We start from the raw sequence: 17153 nt of genomic DNA on the forward strand, positions 1-17153 counted from the left end.
TGTCGGGGTAGAGGGCAGAGTGGGACTATGTCGGGGTAGAGGGCAGTTTGGGACTATGTTGGGGTAGAGGGCAGAGTGGGACTATGTCGGGGTAGAGGGCAGAGTGGGGTTATGTCGGGGTAGAGGGCAGAGTGGGACTATGTCGGGGTAGAGGGCAGACTGGGGTTATGTCGGGGTAGAGGGCAGAGTGGGACTATGTCGGGGTAGAGGGCAGAGTGGGGTTATGTCGGGATAGAGGGCAGAGTGGGACTATGTCGGGGTAGAGGGCAGTTTGGGACTATGTTGGGGTAGAGGGCAGAGTGGGACTATGTCGGGGTAGAGGGCAGAGTGGGGTTATGTCGGGGTAGAGGGCAGAGTGGGACTATGTCGGGGTAGAGGGCAGACTGGGGTTATGTCGGGGTAGAGGGCAGAGTGGGACTATGTCGGGGTAGAGGGCAGAGTGGGGTTATGTCGGGATAGAGGGCAGAGTGGGACTATGTCGGGGTAGAGGGCAGTTTGGGACTATGTTGGGGTAGAGGGCAGAGTGGGACTATGTCGGGGTAGAGGGCAGAGTGGGGTTATGTCGGGGTAGAGGGCAGAGTGGGACTATGTCGGGGTAGAGGGCAGAGTGGGGTTATGTCGGGGTAGAGGGCAGAGTGGGACTATGTCGGGGTAGAGGGCAGACTGGGGTTATGTCTGGGTAGAGGGCAGAGTGGGACTATGTCGGGGTAGAGGGCAGAGTGGGGTTATGTCTGGGTAGAGGGCAGAGTGGGACTATGTCGGGGTAGAGGGCAGTTTGGGACTATGTCGGGGTAGAGGGCAGAGTGGGACTATGTTTGGGGTAGAGGGCAGAGTGGGACTATGTCGGGGTAGAGGGCAGAGTGGGGTTATGTCGGGGTAGAGGGCAGAGTGGGGCTATGTCTGGGTAGAGGGCAGAGTGGGGCTATGTCTGGATAGAGGGCAGAGTGGGGCTATGTCTGGATAGAGGGCAGAGCGGGGCTATGTCTGGGTAGAGGGCAGAGTGGGGTTATGTCTGGGTAGAGGGCAGAGTGGGGTTATGTCTGGGTAGAGGGCAGAGTGGGGCTATGTCTGGATAGAGGGCAGAGTGGGACTATGTCGGGGTAGAGGGCAGAGTGGGGTTATGTCGGGGTAGAGGGCAGAGTGGGACTATGTCGGGGTAGAGGGCAGAGTGGGGCTATGTCAGGGTAGAGGGCAGAGTGGGGCTATGTCTGGATAGAGGGCAGAGTGGGACTATGTCTGGATAGAGGGCAGAGTGGGACTATGTCGGGGTAGAGGGCAGAGTGGGGTTATGTCGGGGTAGAGGGCAGAGTGGGGTTATGTCAGGGTAGAGGGCAGAGTGGGGCTATGTCTGGATAGAGGGCAGAGTGGGGCTATGTCTGGGTAGAGGGCAGAGTGGGGCTATGTCTGGGTAGAGGGCAGAGTGGGGCTATGTCTGGATAGAGGGCAGAGTGGGACTATGTCGGGATAGAGGGCAGAGTGGGGTTATGTCTGGGTAGAGGGCAGAGTCGGGCTATGTCTGGGTAGAGGGCAGAGTGGGACTATGTCTGGATAGAGGGCAGAGGCATAATTACTAGGTTGTTAGGCGGAATACCTGCAATACCTCCTCCCATCCCCCAACATGTCTCCTCCCATCCCCCAACATGTCTCCTCCCATTCCGCAACATGTCTCCTCCCATCCCCCAACATGTCTCCTCCCATCCTCCAACATGTCTCCTCCCATCCCCCAACAGGTCTCCTCCCATTCCCCAACATGTCTCCTCCCATTCTCCAACATGTCTCCTCCCATCCCCCAACATGTCTCCTCCCATCCCCCAACATGTCTCCTCCCATTCCCCAACATGTCTCCTCCCATTCCCCAACATGTCTCCTCCCATCCCCCAACATGTCTCCTCCCATCCCCCAACATGTCTCCTCCCATCCCCCAACATGTCTCCTCCCATCCCCCAACATGTCTCCTCCCGTCCCCCAACATGTCTCCTCCCGTCCCCCAACATGTCTCCTCCCGTCCCCCAACATGTCTCCTCCCATCCCCCAACATGTCTCCTCCCGTCCCCCAACATGTCTCCTCCCATCCCCCAACATGTCTCCTCCCATCCCCCAACATGTCTCCTCCCATCCCCCAACATGTCTCCTCCCATCCCCCAACATGTCTCCTCTTGTCCCCCAACATGTCTCAACATTTAAAATGGCCAAAAATAAACAAAAATAGCTTCTTAGCAAAGAGAAGTTTCTCGGGGTAGAGGGCAGAGTGGGACTATGTCAGAGTAGAGGGCAGAGTGGGGCTATGTCTGGGTAGAGGGCAGAGTGGGGCTATGTCTGGGTAGAGGGCAGAGTGGGACTATGTCTGGATAGAGGGCAGAGTGGGGCTATGTCTGGATAGAGGGCAGAGTGGGGCTATGTCTGGATAGAGGGCAGAGTGGGGTTATGTCTGGGTAGAGGGCAGAGTGGGGCTATGTCTGGGTAGAGGGCAGAGTGGGACTATGTCTGGATAGAGGGCAGAGTGGGGCTATGTCTGGCTAGAGGGCAGAGTGGGGCTATGTCTGGCTAGAGGGCAGAGTGGGGCTATGTCTGGGTAGAGGGCAGAGTGGGGCTATGTCTGGGTAGAGGGCAGAGTGGGGTTATGTCTGGGTAGAGGGCAGAGTGGGGCTATGTCTGGATAGAGGGCAGAGTGGGAATATGTATGCATAGAGGGCAGAGTGGGGCTATGTCTGGATAGAGGGCAGACTGGGGTTATGTCGGGGTAGAGGGCAGAGTGGGGCTATGTCTGGGTAGAGGGCAGAGTGGGGCTATGTCGGGATAGAGGGCAGAGTGGGGCTATGTCTGGATAGAGGGCAGAGTGGGGTTATGTCAGGGTAGAGGGCAGAGTGGGGCTATGTCTGGATAGAGGGCAGAGTGGGGCTATGTCTGGGTAGAGGGCAGAGTGGGGCTATGTCGGGATAGAGGGCAGAGTGGGGTTATGTCTGGGTAGAGGGCAGAGTGGGGCTATGTCTGGGTAGAGGGCAGAGTGGGGTTATGTCTGGGTAGAGGGCAGAGTGGGGCTATGTCTGGATAGAGGGCAGAGTGGGAATATGTATGCATAGAGGGCAGAGTGGGGCTATGTCTGGATAGAGGGCAGACTGGGGTTATGTCGGGGTAGAGGGCAGAGTGGGACTATGTCTGGGGAGAGATGGCAGAGTGGGGCTATGTCTGGATAGAGGGCAGAGTGGGGCTATGTCTGGATAGAGGGCAGAGTGGGAATATGTATGCATAGAGGGCAGAGTGGGGCTATGTCTGGATAGAGGGCAGACTGGGGTTATGTCGGGGTAGAGGGCAGACTGGTGGGGTTATGTCGGGGTAGAGGGCAGACTGGTGGGGTTATGTCGGGGTAGAGGGCAGACTGGTGGGGTTATGTCGGGGTAGAGGGCAGACTGGTGGGGTTATGTCGGGGTAGAGGGCAGACTGGGGTTATGTCGGGGTAGAGGGCAGAGTGGGGTTATGTCGGGGTAGAGGGCAGACTGGGGTTATGTCGGGGTAGAGGGCAGAGTGGGGTTATGTCGGGGTAGAGGGCAGAGTGGGGTTATGTCGGGGTAGAGGGCAGAGTGGGGTTATGTCGGGGTAGAGGGCAGACTGGGGTTATGTCGGGGTAGAGGGCAGAGTGGGGCTATGTCGGGGTAGAGGGCAGACTGGGGTTATGTCGGGGTAGAGGGCAGAGTGGGGCTATGTCGGGGTAGAGGGCAGAGGCATAATTACTAGGTTGTTAGGCGGAAATAAAAGTTTTGCCTTTGATACCTGCAATACCTCCTCCCATCCCCCAACATGTCTCCTCCCGTCCCCCAACATGTCTCCTCCCGTCCCCCAACATGTCTCCTCCCGTCCCCCAACATGTCTCCTCCCATCCCCCAACATGTCTCCTCCCGTCCCCAACATGTCTCCTCCCGTCCCCCAACATGTCTCCTCCCGTCCCCCAACATGTCTCCTCCCGTCCCCAACATGTCTCCTCCCGTCCCCCAACATGTCTCCTCCCGTCCCCAACATGTCTCCTCCCGTCCCCAACATGTCTCCTCCCGTCCCCCAATATGTCTCCTCCCGTCCCCAACATGTCTCCTCCCGTCCCCCAACATGTCTCCTCCCGTCCCCCAATATGTCTCCTCCCGTCCCCCAACATGTCTCAACATTTAAAATGGCCTTAAAGAAACAGAAATAGCTTCTTCGCAAAGAGAAATTTCTCAAGCCACATATATTTCCACACGATGAGGTTGGAATAACACTGTGATATTTTGTAAATGATGACAATGCTCTTTTGGTATAAGAGCTGTTTGAAAAGACTGCCTGTAATTTCAGCCTTTTTTGGTGGGATGGAGTTTTGGACTGACTTGTGCCCTCAGTTAATTAATAGACCAATATGAAAGAGTTCCAAGAGAGTTCCTCTGACAATAACAGATCGTTTTCAGTTTTCCCCTTCCACTGAGACCACTTCTAAACAGTCCTTGCAAAATTCTTGCTTGAGAAATTTCTCTTTGCTAAGAAGCTATTTGTTCGTTTTTTTGGCCATTTTAATTGAAAACATTCACAGTAAAGTAATTAATTATTACCCAGAAATGATTTGATTTTGAGATAAATACGGCTGCATTGGACCTTTAAAATAGGTACCCCGTGATTATACTATGTCATAAAGGATGCTATGTTCTATTGTATCGTCCAGGTAAAGAACACGTGTGTCGCTTTGTTGGATGCGGCCGCAATGACCGTTTCAACTATGTGGTGATGGAGCTTCAGGTAAGGATGAGCCTCTTCATCACCTTGTGTGTTTAAACGTCTCTAATTCTCTATAGCAATGTCAGTGAGCTGATGTGACTAAGTGTGAAGTGTTTGGAGAGATTCTGTAGGCTACGTGGGTGGTGTGTTTTTCAGGGTCGTAACCTGGCAGAGCTGAGGCGCAGTATGACGCGGGGCACGTTTACAGTCAGCACCACCCTGAGACTGGGACGACAGACACTAGAAGCTATAGAGAGCATCCACTCTGTTGGCTTCCTGCACAGAGACATCAAACCAGTGAGACAGGCAGGGAGTGTGTGTGTGTGGGTGTGTGTGAGGGTGGAGAGTGTGTGTGTGTGTGTGTGTGTGTGTGTGTGTGTGTGTGTGTGTGTGTGTGTGTGTGTGTGTGTGTGTGTGTGTGTGTGTGTGTGTGTGTGTGTGTGTGTGAGGGTGGAGAGTGTGTGTGTGTGTGTGTGTGTGTGTGTGAGGGTGGAGAGTGTGTGCGTGAGGGTGGTGTGTGTGTGAGGGTGGAGTGTGTGTGTGTGAGGGTGGAGTGTGTGTGTGTGAGGGTGGAGAGTGTGTGTGTGAGGGTGGAGAGTGTGTGCGCGTGTGTGTGTGAGGGTGGAGTGTGTATGTGTGTGAGGGTGGAGAGTGTGTGTGTGAGGGTGGAGAGTGTGTGTGTGTGTGTGTGTGAGGGTGGAGTGTGTGTGTGTGTGAGGGTGGAGAGTGTGTGTGTGAGGGTGGAGAGTGTGTGTGTGAGGGTGGAGTGTGTGTGTGTGTGAGGGTGGAGAGTGTGTGTGTGAGGGTGGAGAGTGTGTGCGTGTGTGTGTGTGAGGGTGGAGTGTGTGTGTGTGTGAGGGTGGAGTGTGTGTGTGTGAGGGTGGAGTGTGTGTGAGTGTGAGGGTGGAGTGTGTGTGTGTGTGAGGGTGGAGAGTGTGTGTGTGAGGGTGGAGAGTGTGTGTGTGTGTGTGTGTGAGGGTGGAGTGTGTGTGTGTGCGAGGGTGGAGAGTGTGTGTGTGAGGGTGGAGAGTGTGTGCGTGTGTGTGTGTGAGGGTGGAGTGTGTGTGAGGGTGGAGTGTGTGTGTGTGTGAGGGTGGAGAGTGTGTGTGTGAGGGTGGAGAGTGTGTGTGCGCGTGTGTGTGTGAGGGTGTGTGCGTGTGTGTGTGTGAGGGTGGAGTGTGTATGTGTGTGAGGGTGGAGAGTGTGTGTGTGAGGGTGGAGTGTGTATGTGCTTAGAGACTATATCTTTTTGGAATGAAGAGATCATCATCATCAGTAATTTGACATTTTCTTTCTGTGAAAGTGACAAGAATCAGACTATGATAGTTGCTATTAAAATCCTTCCTCTCTTTTTTTTCTTTATCTCTATCTCTCTTCTTCTTCTTCACCGTCTCTCTCTCCTAGTCCAACTTTGCCATGGGCCGGTTCCCCAGTACCTGTAGGACCTGCTACATGCTGGACTTTGGCCTGGCACGCCAGTTCACTAACTCCTGCCAAGAGGTCCGACCGGTAAGTGTCTGTCCACATGTGTGGTTAGACACTGTGTTCCGGTTTCCCGGTATTAAGCTTAGTCCTAGACTAAAAAGCTTGCTTAATGGTGAATCTAAATTGAAATAGCTTTTTTAGTCTGGGTATAGGCTTCGATCTCTGTCCTGGAAACTGGTCATGTCTGTTTGTGTGCTATTGTCGTGTAAGGTTCTATCTTGTTAGTCGTACAGCAGCATGATGTGAAGTCTCTCTCTCTCCCCCAGCCTCGGCCAGTAGCAGGGTTCAGAGGCACAGTCCGCTATGCGTCCGTCAACGCACACAAGAACAAGGAGATGGGTCGGCATGATGACCTGTGGTCCCTCTTCTACATGCTGGTGGAGTTCATGGTTGGACAGTTGCCATGGAGAAAGATCAAAGACAAGGTAAGAATCTTGTCTGAATTTCCCTTCCTGTACACCAACCAATCAGCAGACTCAGTCAAACGAGTCAGGATATGTAGGTACATGACTCGTAATGGTAACGTTAGTCAGGTACATGACTCGTAATGGTAATGTTAGTTAGGTACATAAATCGTAATGGTAATGTTAGTCAGGTACATGACTCGTAATGGTAATGTTAGTTAGGTACATGACTCGTAATGGTAACGTTAGTCAGGTACATGACTCGTAATGGTAATGTTAGTTAGGTACATGACTCGTAATGGTAATGTTAGTCAGGTACATGACTCATAATGGTAACATTAGCTAGGTACATGACTCGTAATGGTAACGTTAGTTAGGTACATGACTCGTAATGGTAACGTTAGTCAGGTACATGACTCGTAATGCTAACGTTAGCTAGGTACATGACTCGTAATGGTAACGTTAGCTAGGTACATGACTCGTAAGGGTAACGTTAGCTAGGTACATGACTTGAAATGCTAACGTTAGCTAGGTACATGACTCGTAATGGTAACGTTAGTCAGGTACATGACTCGTAATGGTAATGTTAGTTAGGTACATGACTCGTAATGGTAACGTTAGCTAGGTACATGACTCGTAATGGTAATGTTAGTCAGGTACATGACTCGTAATGGTAACGTTAGTTAGGTACATGACTCGTAATGGTAACGTTAGTGAGGTACATGACTCGTAATGGTAACGTTAGTTAGGTACGTGACTCGTAATGGTAATGTTAGTCAGGTACATGACTCGTAATGGTAACATTAGCTAGATACATGACTTGAATTGGTAACGTTAGTTAGGTACATGACTCGTAATGCTAACGTTAGTCAGGTACATGACTCGTAATGGTAATGTTAGTCAGATACATGACTCGTAATGGTAACGTTAGTTAGGTACATGACTCGTAATGGTAACGTTAGTTAGGTACATGACTCGTAATGGTAATGTTAGTCAGGTACATGACTCGTAATGCTAATGTTAGCTAGATACATGACTTGAATTGGTAACGTTAGTTAGGTACATGACTCGTAATGCTAACGTTAGTCAGGTACATGACTCGTAATGGTAACGTTAGCTAGATACATGACTTGAATTGGTAACGTTAGTTAGGTACATGACTCGTAATGCTAACGTTAGCTAGGTACATGACCCGTAATGCTAACAATAACTAGGTACTTGACTCGTAATGGTAATGTTAGCTAGGTACATGACTCGTAATGGTAACGTTAGTTAGGTACATTACTCGTAATGCTAACGTTAGCTAGGTACATGACTCGTAATGCTAATGTTAGCTAGGTACATGACTCGTAATGGTAACGTTAGTTAGGTACATGCCTCGTAATGCTAACGTTAGCTAGATACATGACTCGTAATGGTAACGTTAGCTAGGTACATGACTCGTAATGTTAGCTAGGTACATGACTCGTAATGGTAACGTTAGCTAGGTACATGCCTCGTAATGGTAACATTATCTTTGGCTAACTTGACTTGAAACTGACATACTAACTCACTAACATGTCACAGCTCTGACGTCGCTGCATATGAATGTACTCATGCACGAGAGTACATCAAAAATAGTTATAATATACTCGGAGTATACCAGACATTAGGAACGCCTTCCAAATATTGAGATGCCCTCAGAACAGCCTCAATTAGTCTGGACATGGACTCTACAATGTGTTGAAAGCATTCCACAAGGATGCTGGCCCATGTAGACTACAATGCCTTCCACAGTTGTGTCAAATTGGCTGGATGTCTTTTGGGTGCTGGACCATTCTTGATACACACATGGAAAAACCCAGCAACGTTGCAGTTCTTCACGCAAACCGGTGCGCCTGGCACCTACTACCATACCCTGTTGAAAGGTACTTCAATCTTTTGTTACTTAAATCTCAATTGTCTCAAGGCTTAAAAATCATTCTTTATCCTGTCTCCTCCCCTTCATCTACACTGATTGAAGTGAATTGAATAAGTGACATTAATATGGGATCATAGATTTCACCTACGTCATGGAAAGAGCAAGTAAACTTCATACTGTTTTGCACTCAGTGGATATACCTTTTAGCAGTTGCTTTTATCCAAAGTGACTTACGACTGTAACGCGTGCATACATTTAATGTAAAGGAGGCCACGGGAATCAAACACACAATCCTGCCGTTAATGGCGCCATGCTCTACCAACTGAGCCATACTTCCATAACAACATGTGTGAACCCTCCCCAGGAGCATGTAGGGAAGCTGAAGGACACCTATGACCACAGGCTCATGCTGAAACACCTCTCTCTCCATCTCTCTCCCTCCCTCCCCAGGAGCATGTAGGGAAGCTGAAGGATACCTATGACCACAGGCTCATGCTGAAACACCTCTCTCTCCATCTCTCTCCCTCCCTCCCCAGGAGCATGTAGGGAAGCTGAAGGACACCTATGACCACAGGCTCATGCTGAAACACCTCTCTCTCCATCTCTCTCCCTCCCTCCCCAGGACCATGCAGGGAAGCTGAAGGACACCTATGACCACAGGCTCATGCTGAAACACCTCTCTCTCCATCTCCCTCCCTCCCCAGGAGCATGTAGGGAAGCTGAAGGACACCTATGACCACAGGCTCATGCTGAAACACCTCTCTCTCCATCTCTCTCCCTCCCTCCCCAGGACCATGTAGGGAAGCTGAAGGACACCTATGACCACAGGCTCATGCTGAAACACCTCTCTCTCCATCTCTCCCTCCCTCCCCAGGACCATGCAGGGAAGCTGAAGGACACCTATGACCACAGGCTCATGCTGAAACACCTCTCTCTCCATCTCTCTCCCTCCTTCCCTCCCTCCCTCCCCAGGAGCATGTAGGGAAGCTGAAGGACACCTATGACCACAGGCTCATGCTGAAACACCTCTCTCTCCATCTCTCTCCCTCCCTCCCTCCCCAGGAGCATGTAGGGAAGCTGAAGGACACCTATGACCACCGGCTCATGCTGAAACACCTCTCTCTCCATCTCTCTCCCTCCCTCCCCAGGAGCATGTAGGGAAGCTGAAGGACACCTATGACCACCGGCTCATGCTGAAACACCTGCCTGCTGAGTTTACTGTCTTCCTGGATCACATCTCTAACCTGGACTACTTCACCAAACCAGACTATCAGGTAAGATGGCAGATCTCTCTCCCTTTACCTACTCGATGTGTGTATACAGTATCTCTATGTTTTAACAGTTAGAACTAAGCATTTTGTTACAGTTCCCTGTGTCAATATACGGTAATTCCCAGGACGTGTGTGTATGTAGTGTATGTTTTCAGACCGACTGATTGTCTGCATGACTGTATGAATGTCTGAGGCCTCTTTCTGGAGTACTAAGTACCCATCAGTCAGACAGTCAGTGATGTTGTACAAGCTGTCAGGATATGACATCATGTGACTTTCTGTTGTGTTGTAGCTGCTGTTGTCAGTGTTTGACAACAGTATGAAGACCTACAATGTGGTGGAGAATGACCCGTATGACTGGGAGAGGACTGGGTCTGATGGTACTCTGACCATCAACGCTACAGCCACCACACCACAGCACCACACACGACTCACCCCAGCACACATGGGGTAAGAGACTGGGAACACACACACACACAGATAGAGACTGGGAATCTTGGATGAACTGTTTAAAGGTCCACTGACTGTTCAGGGGATTTTTGTCTATTTCACGATCACACACTTTTAACTTGTTTACCCGATGAATTAATTAATCTACCTATTTAATTAATTAATCTACCTGTTGAATGAATGAATGAATGGATGGATGGATGGATGGATGAATGAATCTACCTGTTGAATGAATGAATGTATGGATGGATGGATGGATGGATGGATGGATGGATGGATGAATGAATCTACCTGTTGAATGAATGAATGAATGAATGGATGGATGGATGAAATAATCTACCTGTTGAATGAATGGATAAATAAATGAATGGTTGAATGTATCCACCCGTTGAATGAATGCGTGAATTAATTAACTGATGAATGGATGGATGAACTTAGTGACATCAGAGTAACATTCACTCTATAATTTCAGCATGGCCAATGCATCCCTGATCCCTGGGGACCTGGCGAGGGAGAACACAGACGATGTTCTGCAGGACGAGCAGCTTAGTGACAACGGGGAGAACAACCCTCCTCCAGACCGCCGCCCCGGATCCCCCAGCACGCCCCGGGCCAACCAGGAAGCTGACGTCTGGGAGGAGCTGGACCGTAACCGTAACCGCATCAGGACCGCTGTGTGGAAGGTAGAGAGGAGAACATACACACACCAGGGTTTCCATTAGCCGGTAATAGGCTTTTATACACCCCTCCCCCAAAAGCCAATAAATAACATTTACGCCGGCTAATTGCCCCCGGCTAAAATCCCATTGCAAAATAATGCTTTTTAGCCTATTCATTGATTGAAACACCAGTCGATGGAAATATATTTGACTGGTCATGCTTATTGATCTATAGGCACATTTGCATAATTTAGTGGAATTAAATTGGCAAGTGTATTTCTGTTTCTGTTTGTCGCTATGTAGCCTATCTTATTAATCACACCTGCACAGCATACAGATACAGAGCCTACATTTGAGTAGAAAATCTGTCAGACAGTGAGAGAGCTGCTGCTACTGCTTCTCCATCAGCTCATTCGTTGCTGCTGGAGTGAAACATGCTTTTATAAGACCAATCATTGCACAACAAATCTAAATGCAATCACGTGTAAAAAAAAAAAAGTTTTCATGGCCACGATTAAAAATAGCAAATATTTTAATTTCTCAACTGGTAATTGAAACGTGCTTTCTATTCACGATTCAAGTGCATAGGCAGGGGTAGGCAGGCTACAGCGTGTCACACACCACATTGCAATGAGCTGGAGGCAGTATGCATTTTGAAAACATGTACTTAATTGTTTGAAACTTTAAAGTTTTACTGGCTTCAAAGTAGCCTAGACAAAATTATTTTTCTAAAGACTTCCATATACCATTGAAACCATGAAGCCTATTTCTCTCATGTTCTTTTGGTTTTTAAATCAACTTTCTTTTATTGTCTAGCAGCCAAAGGCATTATCCTAGTTATATCAGCAGCCCATGATAGTTGTTGCCTCTTTAGATCTCACCTCTTTCGACATTTCAAACAGATATTTTCATCTCTGTCACGTGTGGTGGGCTTTTGGCAATGGTGTTTTCCCGCTAACTGCATTAAGGAACGATCATTTGCACGTAGCCTACCAACTGTGTAGCTTACCGACTTGTGTAGCTTACCGACTTGTGTAGCTTACCGACTTGTATAGCTTACCGACTTGTGTAGCCTACCGACTTGTGTAGCCTACCGACTGTGTAGACTACCGACTTGTGTAGCTTACCAAGTTGTGTAGCTTACCGACTGTGTAGCTTACCGACTTGTGTAGCCTACCGCCTTGTGTAGCTTACCGACTGTGTAGTTTACCGACTTGTGTAGCCTACCGACTTGTGTAGCTTCACCGACTGTGTAGCTTACCGACTTGTGTAGCCTACCGACTTGTGTAGCTTACCGACTTGTGTAGCTTACCGACTGTGTAGCTTACCGACTTGTGTAGCTTACCGACTGTGTAGCTTACCAACTTGTGTAGCCTACCGACTGTGTAGCTTACCGACTTGTGTAGCTTACCGACTTGTGTAGCTTACCGACTGTGTAGCTTACCGACTTGTGTAGCTTACCGACTTGTGTAGCTTACCGACTGTGTAGCTTACCGACTTGTGTAGCCTACCGCCTTGTGTAGCCTACCGCCTTATGTAGCCTACCGCCTTGTGGAGCCTACCGCCTTGTGGAGCTTACCGACTTGTGTAGCTTACCGACTTGTGTAGCTTACCGACTTGTGTAGCCTACCGACTTGTGTAGCCTACCGACTGTGTAGCCTACCGACTTGTGTAGCTTACCAACTTGTGTAGCTTACCGACTGTGTAGCTTACCGACTTGTGTAGCCTACCGCCTTGTGTAGCTTACCGACTGTGTAGTTTACCGACTGTGTAGCCTACCGACTTGTGTAGCTTCACCGACTGTGTAGCTTACCGACTGTGTAGCTTACCGACTGTGTAGCTTACCGACTTGTGTAGCTTACCGACTTGTGTAGCTTACCGACTGTGTAGCTTACCGACTTGTGTAGCTTACCGACTTGTGTAGCTTACCGACTGTGTAGCTTACCGACTTGTGTAGCCTACCGCCTTGTGTAGCCTACCGCCTTATATAGCCTACCGCCTTGTGGAGCCTACCGCCTTGTGGAGCTTACCGACTTGTGTAGCTTACCGACTTGTGTAGCTTACCGACTTGTGTAGCCTACCGACTTGTGTAGCCTACCGACTGTGTAGCCTACCGACTTGTGTAGCTTACCAACTTGTGTAGCTTACCGACTGTGTAGCTTACCGACTTGTGTAGCCTACCGCCTTGTGTAGCTTACCGACTGTGTAGTTTACCGACTGTGTAGCCTACCGACTTGTGTAGCTTCACCGACTGTGTAGCTTACCGACTGTGTAGCTTACCGACTGTGTAGCTTACCGACTTGTGTAGCTTACCGACTGTGTAGCTTACCGACTGTGTAGCTTACCGCCTTGTGTAGCCTACCGCCTTGTGTAGCCTACCGACTGTGTAGCCTACCGCCTTGTGTAGCTTATCGACTTGTGTAGCTTACCGCCTTGTGTAGCTTACCGACTTGTGTAGCCTACCGCCTTGTGTAGCTTACCGCCTTGTGTAGCTTACCGAATGTGTAGCTTACCGACTTGTGTAGCCTACCGACTCGTGTAGCTTCACCGACTGTGTAGCTTACCGCCTTGTGTAGCCTACCGCCTTGTGTAGCCTACCGCCTTGTGTAGCCTACCGACTGTGTAGCTTACCGACTTGTGTAGCTTACCGACTTGTGTAGCTTACCGACTTGTGTAGCTTACCGACTGTGTAGCTTACTGACTTATGTAGCCTACCGCCTTGTGTAGCTTACCGCCTTGTGTAGCTTACCGACTTGTGTAGCCTACCGACTTGTGTAGTTTCACCGACTGTGTAGCTTACCGACTTGTGTAGCTTACCGACTTGTGTAGCTTACCGACTTGTGTAGCTTACCGACTGTGTAGCTTACCGACTTGTGTAGCTTACCGACTTGTGTAGCTTACCAACTTGTGTAGTCTACCGCCTTGTGTAGCCTACCGCCTTGTGTAGCCTACCGACTGTGTAGCCTACCGACTTGTGTAGCTTACAGACTTGTGTAGCTTACCGCCTTGTGTAGCGTACCGACTTGTGTAGCCTACCGCCTTGTGTAGCTTACCGCCTTGTGTAGCTTACCGACTGTGTAGCTTACCGACTTGTGTAGCCTACCGACTTGTGTAGCTTCACCGACTGTGTAGCTTACCGACTTGTGTAGCCTACCGCCTTGTGTAGCCTACCGCCTTGTGTAGCCTACCGACTTGTGTAGCCTACCGACTTGTGTAGCTTACCGACTTGTGTAGCTTACCGGCTGTGTAGTTTACCGACTTTTGTAGCTTACCGACTTGTGTAGTCTACCGACTTGTGTAGCTTACCGACTGTGTAGCTTACCGACTTGTGTAGCTTACCGACTTGTGTAGCCTACCGCCTTGTGTAGCTTACCGACTATGTAGCTTACCGACTTGTGTAGCCTACCGACTTGTGTAGCCTACCGACTTGTGTAGCTTACCGACTTGTGTAGCTCACCGACTTGTGTAGCCTACCGACTTGTGTAGCCTACCGACTTGTGTAGCCTACCGACTTGTGTAGCTCACCGACTTGTGTAGCCTACCGACTTGTGTAGCCTACCGACTTGTGTAGCTTACCGACTTGTGTAGCCTACCGCCTTGTGTAGCCTACCGACTTGTGTAGCCTACCGACTTGTGTAGCTTACCGACTTGTGTAGCCTACCGACTTGTGAAGCCTACTGCCTTGTGCACATTGCTGCGTTGTGAAGAAATAAGTTTATCAACATTTTGAGCTAAAGGTTCTGATCTGTTGCATCAGCCTCATTGCTTTTCTAAAGTATTTTTATGTAGCCTAGGACTATTGGTTGTATGATATTGGCATCTATCATCACATAACTGTCCCAGAGTCTGTTTGGAATAGGCTATTTCTTTCTCGCACAGAACGGCAAGCTGACCAATAGAATAGGTCAACTTTTCTACTATGGGAGAAAGTAGATTGACATAGGCTGGGGATTTTGCTGTACGTTGGCTGAAGGAAAGTACATGTGGACAGTCATTTTAACATCTCCAAACTGCACATCGGAATTCAGTAAGAAGGACGCATCCCGTTGCACCCAATGCATATGGGTCCGGTACATTTCTCAAATGTCCAGTAAATTAAAATGCTGCCGGTCAAACGTCCGGTGCCGGAAACCCTGAAACACACACACCATAATGACTGAGTTCAACCATATATCACTCTATCCCCCGTTTCTCTCCCCACTAGGCAGCAACAGAGGAGGAGCACAGCAACAACCAGGGGGGTCTCCAGAGCCCGTATGCCAACCTCAGCCTGGGCTCCCCTGTCCGGGTACACTCTGAGATAGTGGGGGTGTCAGGACAGGATGGTGGTAGTCCTCTCCTCAGGAAGCTCCGTAACATCCACAGCTTTGAGCTGGACAGGATGCTGACCCTGGAGACCAAGCCCAGTCCTGAACGGTTCATGGAGGCGTGGTCAGTACCCCCACTAACCCCCTGGCCTTCTATTCCTTCCATACTACGCTAACATAACAACCTGTGACTAGATTCTACTGCAATTCAGTTTGTTCAGGATATTAATTAAGATGAACTAAAGTTCCTATACAATCATTTAAAAGTTTGTTTTAATGATGAATTAGTTTACTTCCTAAACTGACTGAATTTCAATGCAATTGACCTCAACCCTGCTATTGCTAACCATGCTGCTAACAACAGCGCTTGTGCTACTGTACCAACCATCAATAGTACACTAACTACTATGTTATAATCTGCCATCGCCTGACCTGTTCAATCGGTCGGTGTGTCTCTCCAGCTCAGGGAATCAGCTGGAGGGCTGTGGGCAGCAGCAGGAGAAGGGCCTGGCTGTACCCAGTGGAGGTGTCACAGGACCAGGGCGTGGTGGCACTGACCGAGTCTGGCACAACAACGAGGAGTTCCTATCCGGTGGCGGTGCCAGCTGTTCACCCAAACCCATCTCCCCTCACACCCACAGGTCTCTGGAACAGGGTGAGGTGGCCCCCAGCAGTGGAGGCTTCGTGGCCCTCAACCTGAGCTCCGGCCAGGTGAAGGTGGACTCCAGGGAGTGGGTGATGATGGAGAGGCCCAGCGGGTCCCCAGGGACAGGAATGGGAGATAAAGCTACGACCAGCCCCTCCAAGGAGGAAGAAGAGGAGCTGCAGGTGCTGGAGGTACCCCTGGGGGCAGGAGAGGGGTCCACGGGGAACCCCAGTCCTGGTCAGATCCATGGGGACAGGGAGTGGGACCTCCAGGGGCATCCAGGCGCCAACGGACAACCCCCCAGGGTGGACAGGTTGGAACTGAGTGTGGGACCTACGGGAAGCCTGCCCCCCGTCACCCCCTCTAGCCCTGCTGATGCCCTGGCTGAGGGAGCACTCACACAGGTACGGACCTCACAGACTAGTATGACACAGTTCACTGTTAAATACTTCACTATTACATACCTCACTGTAAAACACGGCACTATAAAATACCTAACTGTTAAACACTTCACTATTACATACCTCACTGTAAAACACGGCACTATAAAATACCTAACTGTTAAACACTTCACTATTACATACCTCACTGTAAAACACGGCACTATAAAATACCAAACTGTTAAACACTTCACTATTACATACCTCACTGTAAAACACGGCACTATAAAATACCAAACTGTTAAACACTTCACTATTACATACCTCACTGTAAAAATGTAGCCAATACATTCCTCACTGTAAAACACATCACTATTACATACCTCACTGTAAAACACTGTGAGATTACATACCTCACTGTAAAACATGTCACCTTTACATACCTAACTGTAAAACACTCCAATATTACATACAGTACCTCACTGTACATTTCACCATAACACAGCTCACGCAGGTCAAGACATATCATGCAATGTACACAGTAGGATACTACACCTTTACACAGAACTAGACACAGTAGGACACTACACCGTTACACAGAACTAGACACAGTAGGATGCTACACCTAAACACAGAACTAGACACAGTAGGATGCTACACCTAAACACAAAACTAGACACAGTAGGATACTACACCTAAACACAGAACTAGACACAGTAGGATGCTACACCTAAACACAGAACTAGACACAGTAGGATGCTACACCTAAACACAAAACTAGACACAGTAGGATACTACACCTAAACACAGAACTAGACACAGTAGGATGCTACACCTAAACACAGAACTAGACACAGTAGGATGCTACACCGTTACACAGAACTAGACACAGTAGGATACTACACCGTTACACAGAA

General features: G+C 49.4%; 1 pseudogene; it reads left to right on the top strand.

The window, feature by feature from the left end:
- The window catches only part of LOC135525608 (tau-tubulin kinase 2-like), a 46735-nt pseudogene that overhangs the window by 21768 nt on the left and 7814 nt on the right, over positions 1-17153 (top strand).

The sequence above is a fragment of the Oncorhynchus masou genome, chromosome 32 (genome assembly GCF_036934945.1).
Source record: "Oncorhynchus masou masou isolate Uvic2021 chromosome 32, UVic_Omas_1.1, whole genome shotgun sequence".
Taxonomy (NCBI): domain Eukaryota; kingdom Metazoa; phylum Chordata; class Actinopteri; order Salmoniformes; family Salmonidae; genus Oncorhynchus; species Oncorhynchus masou.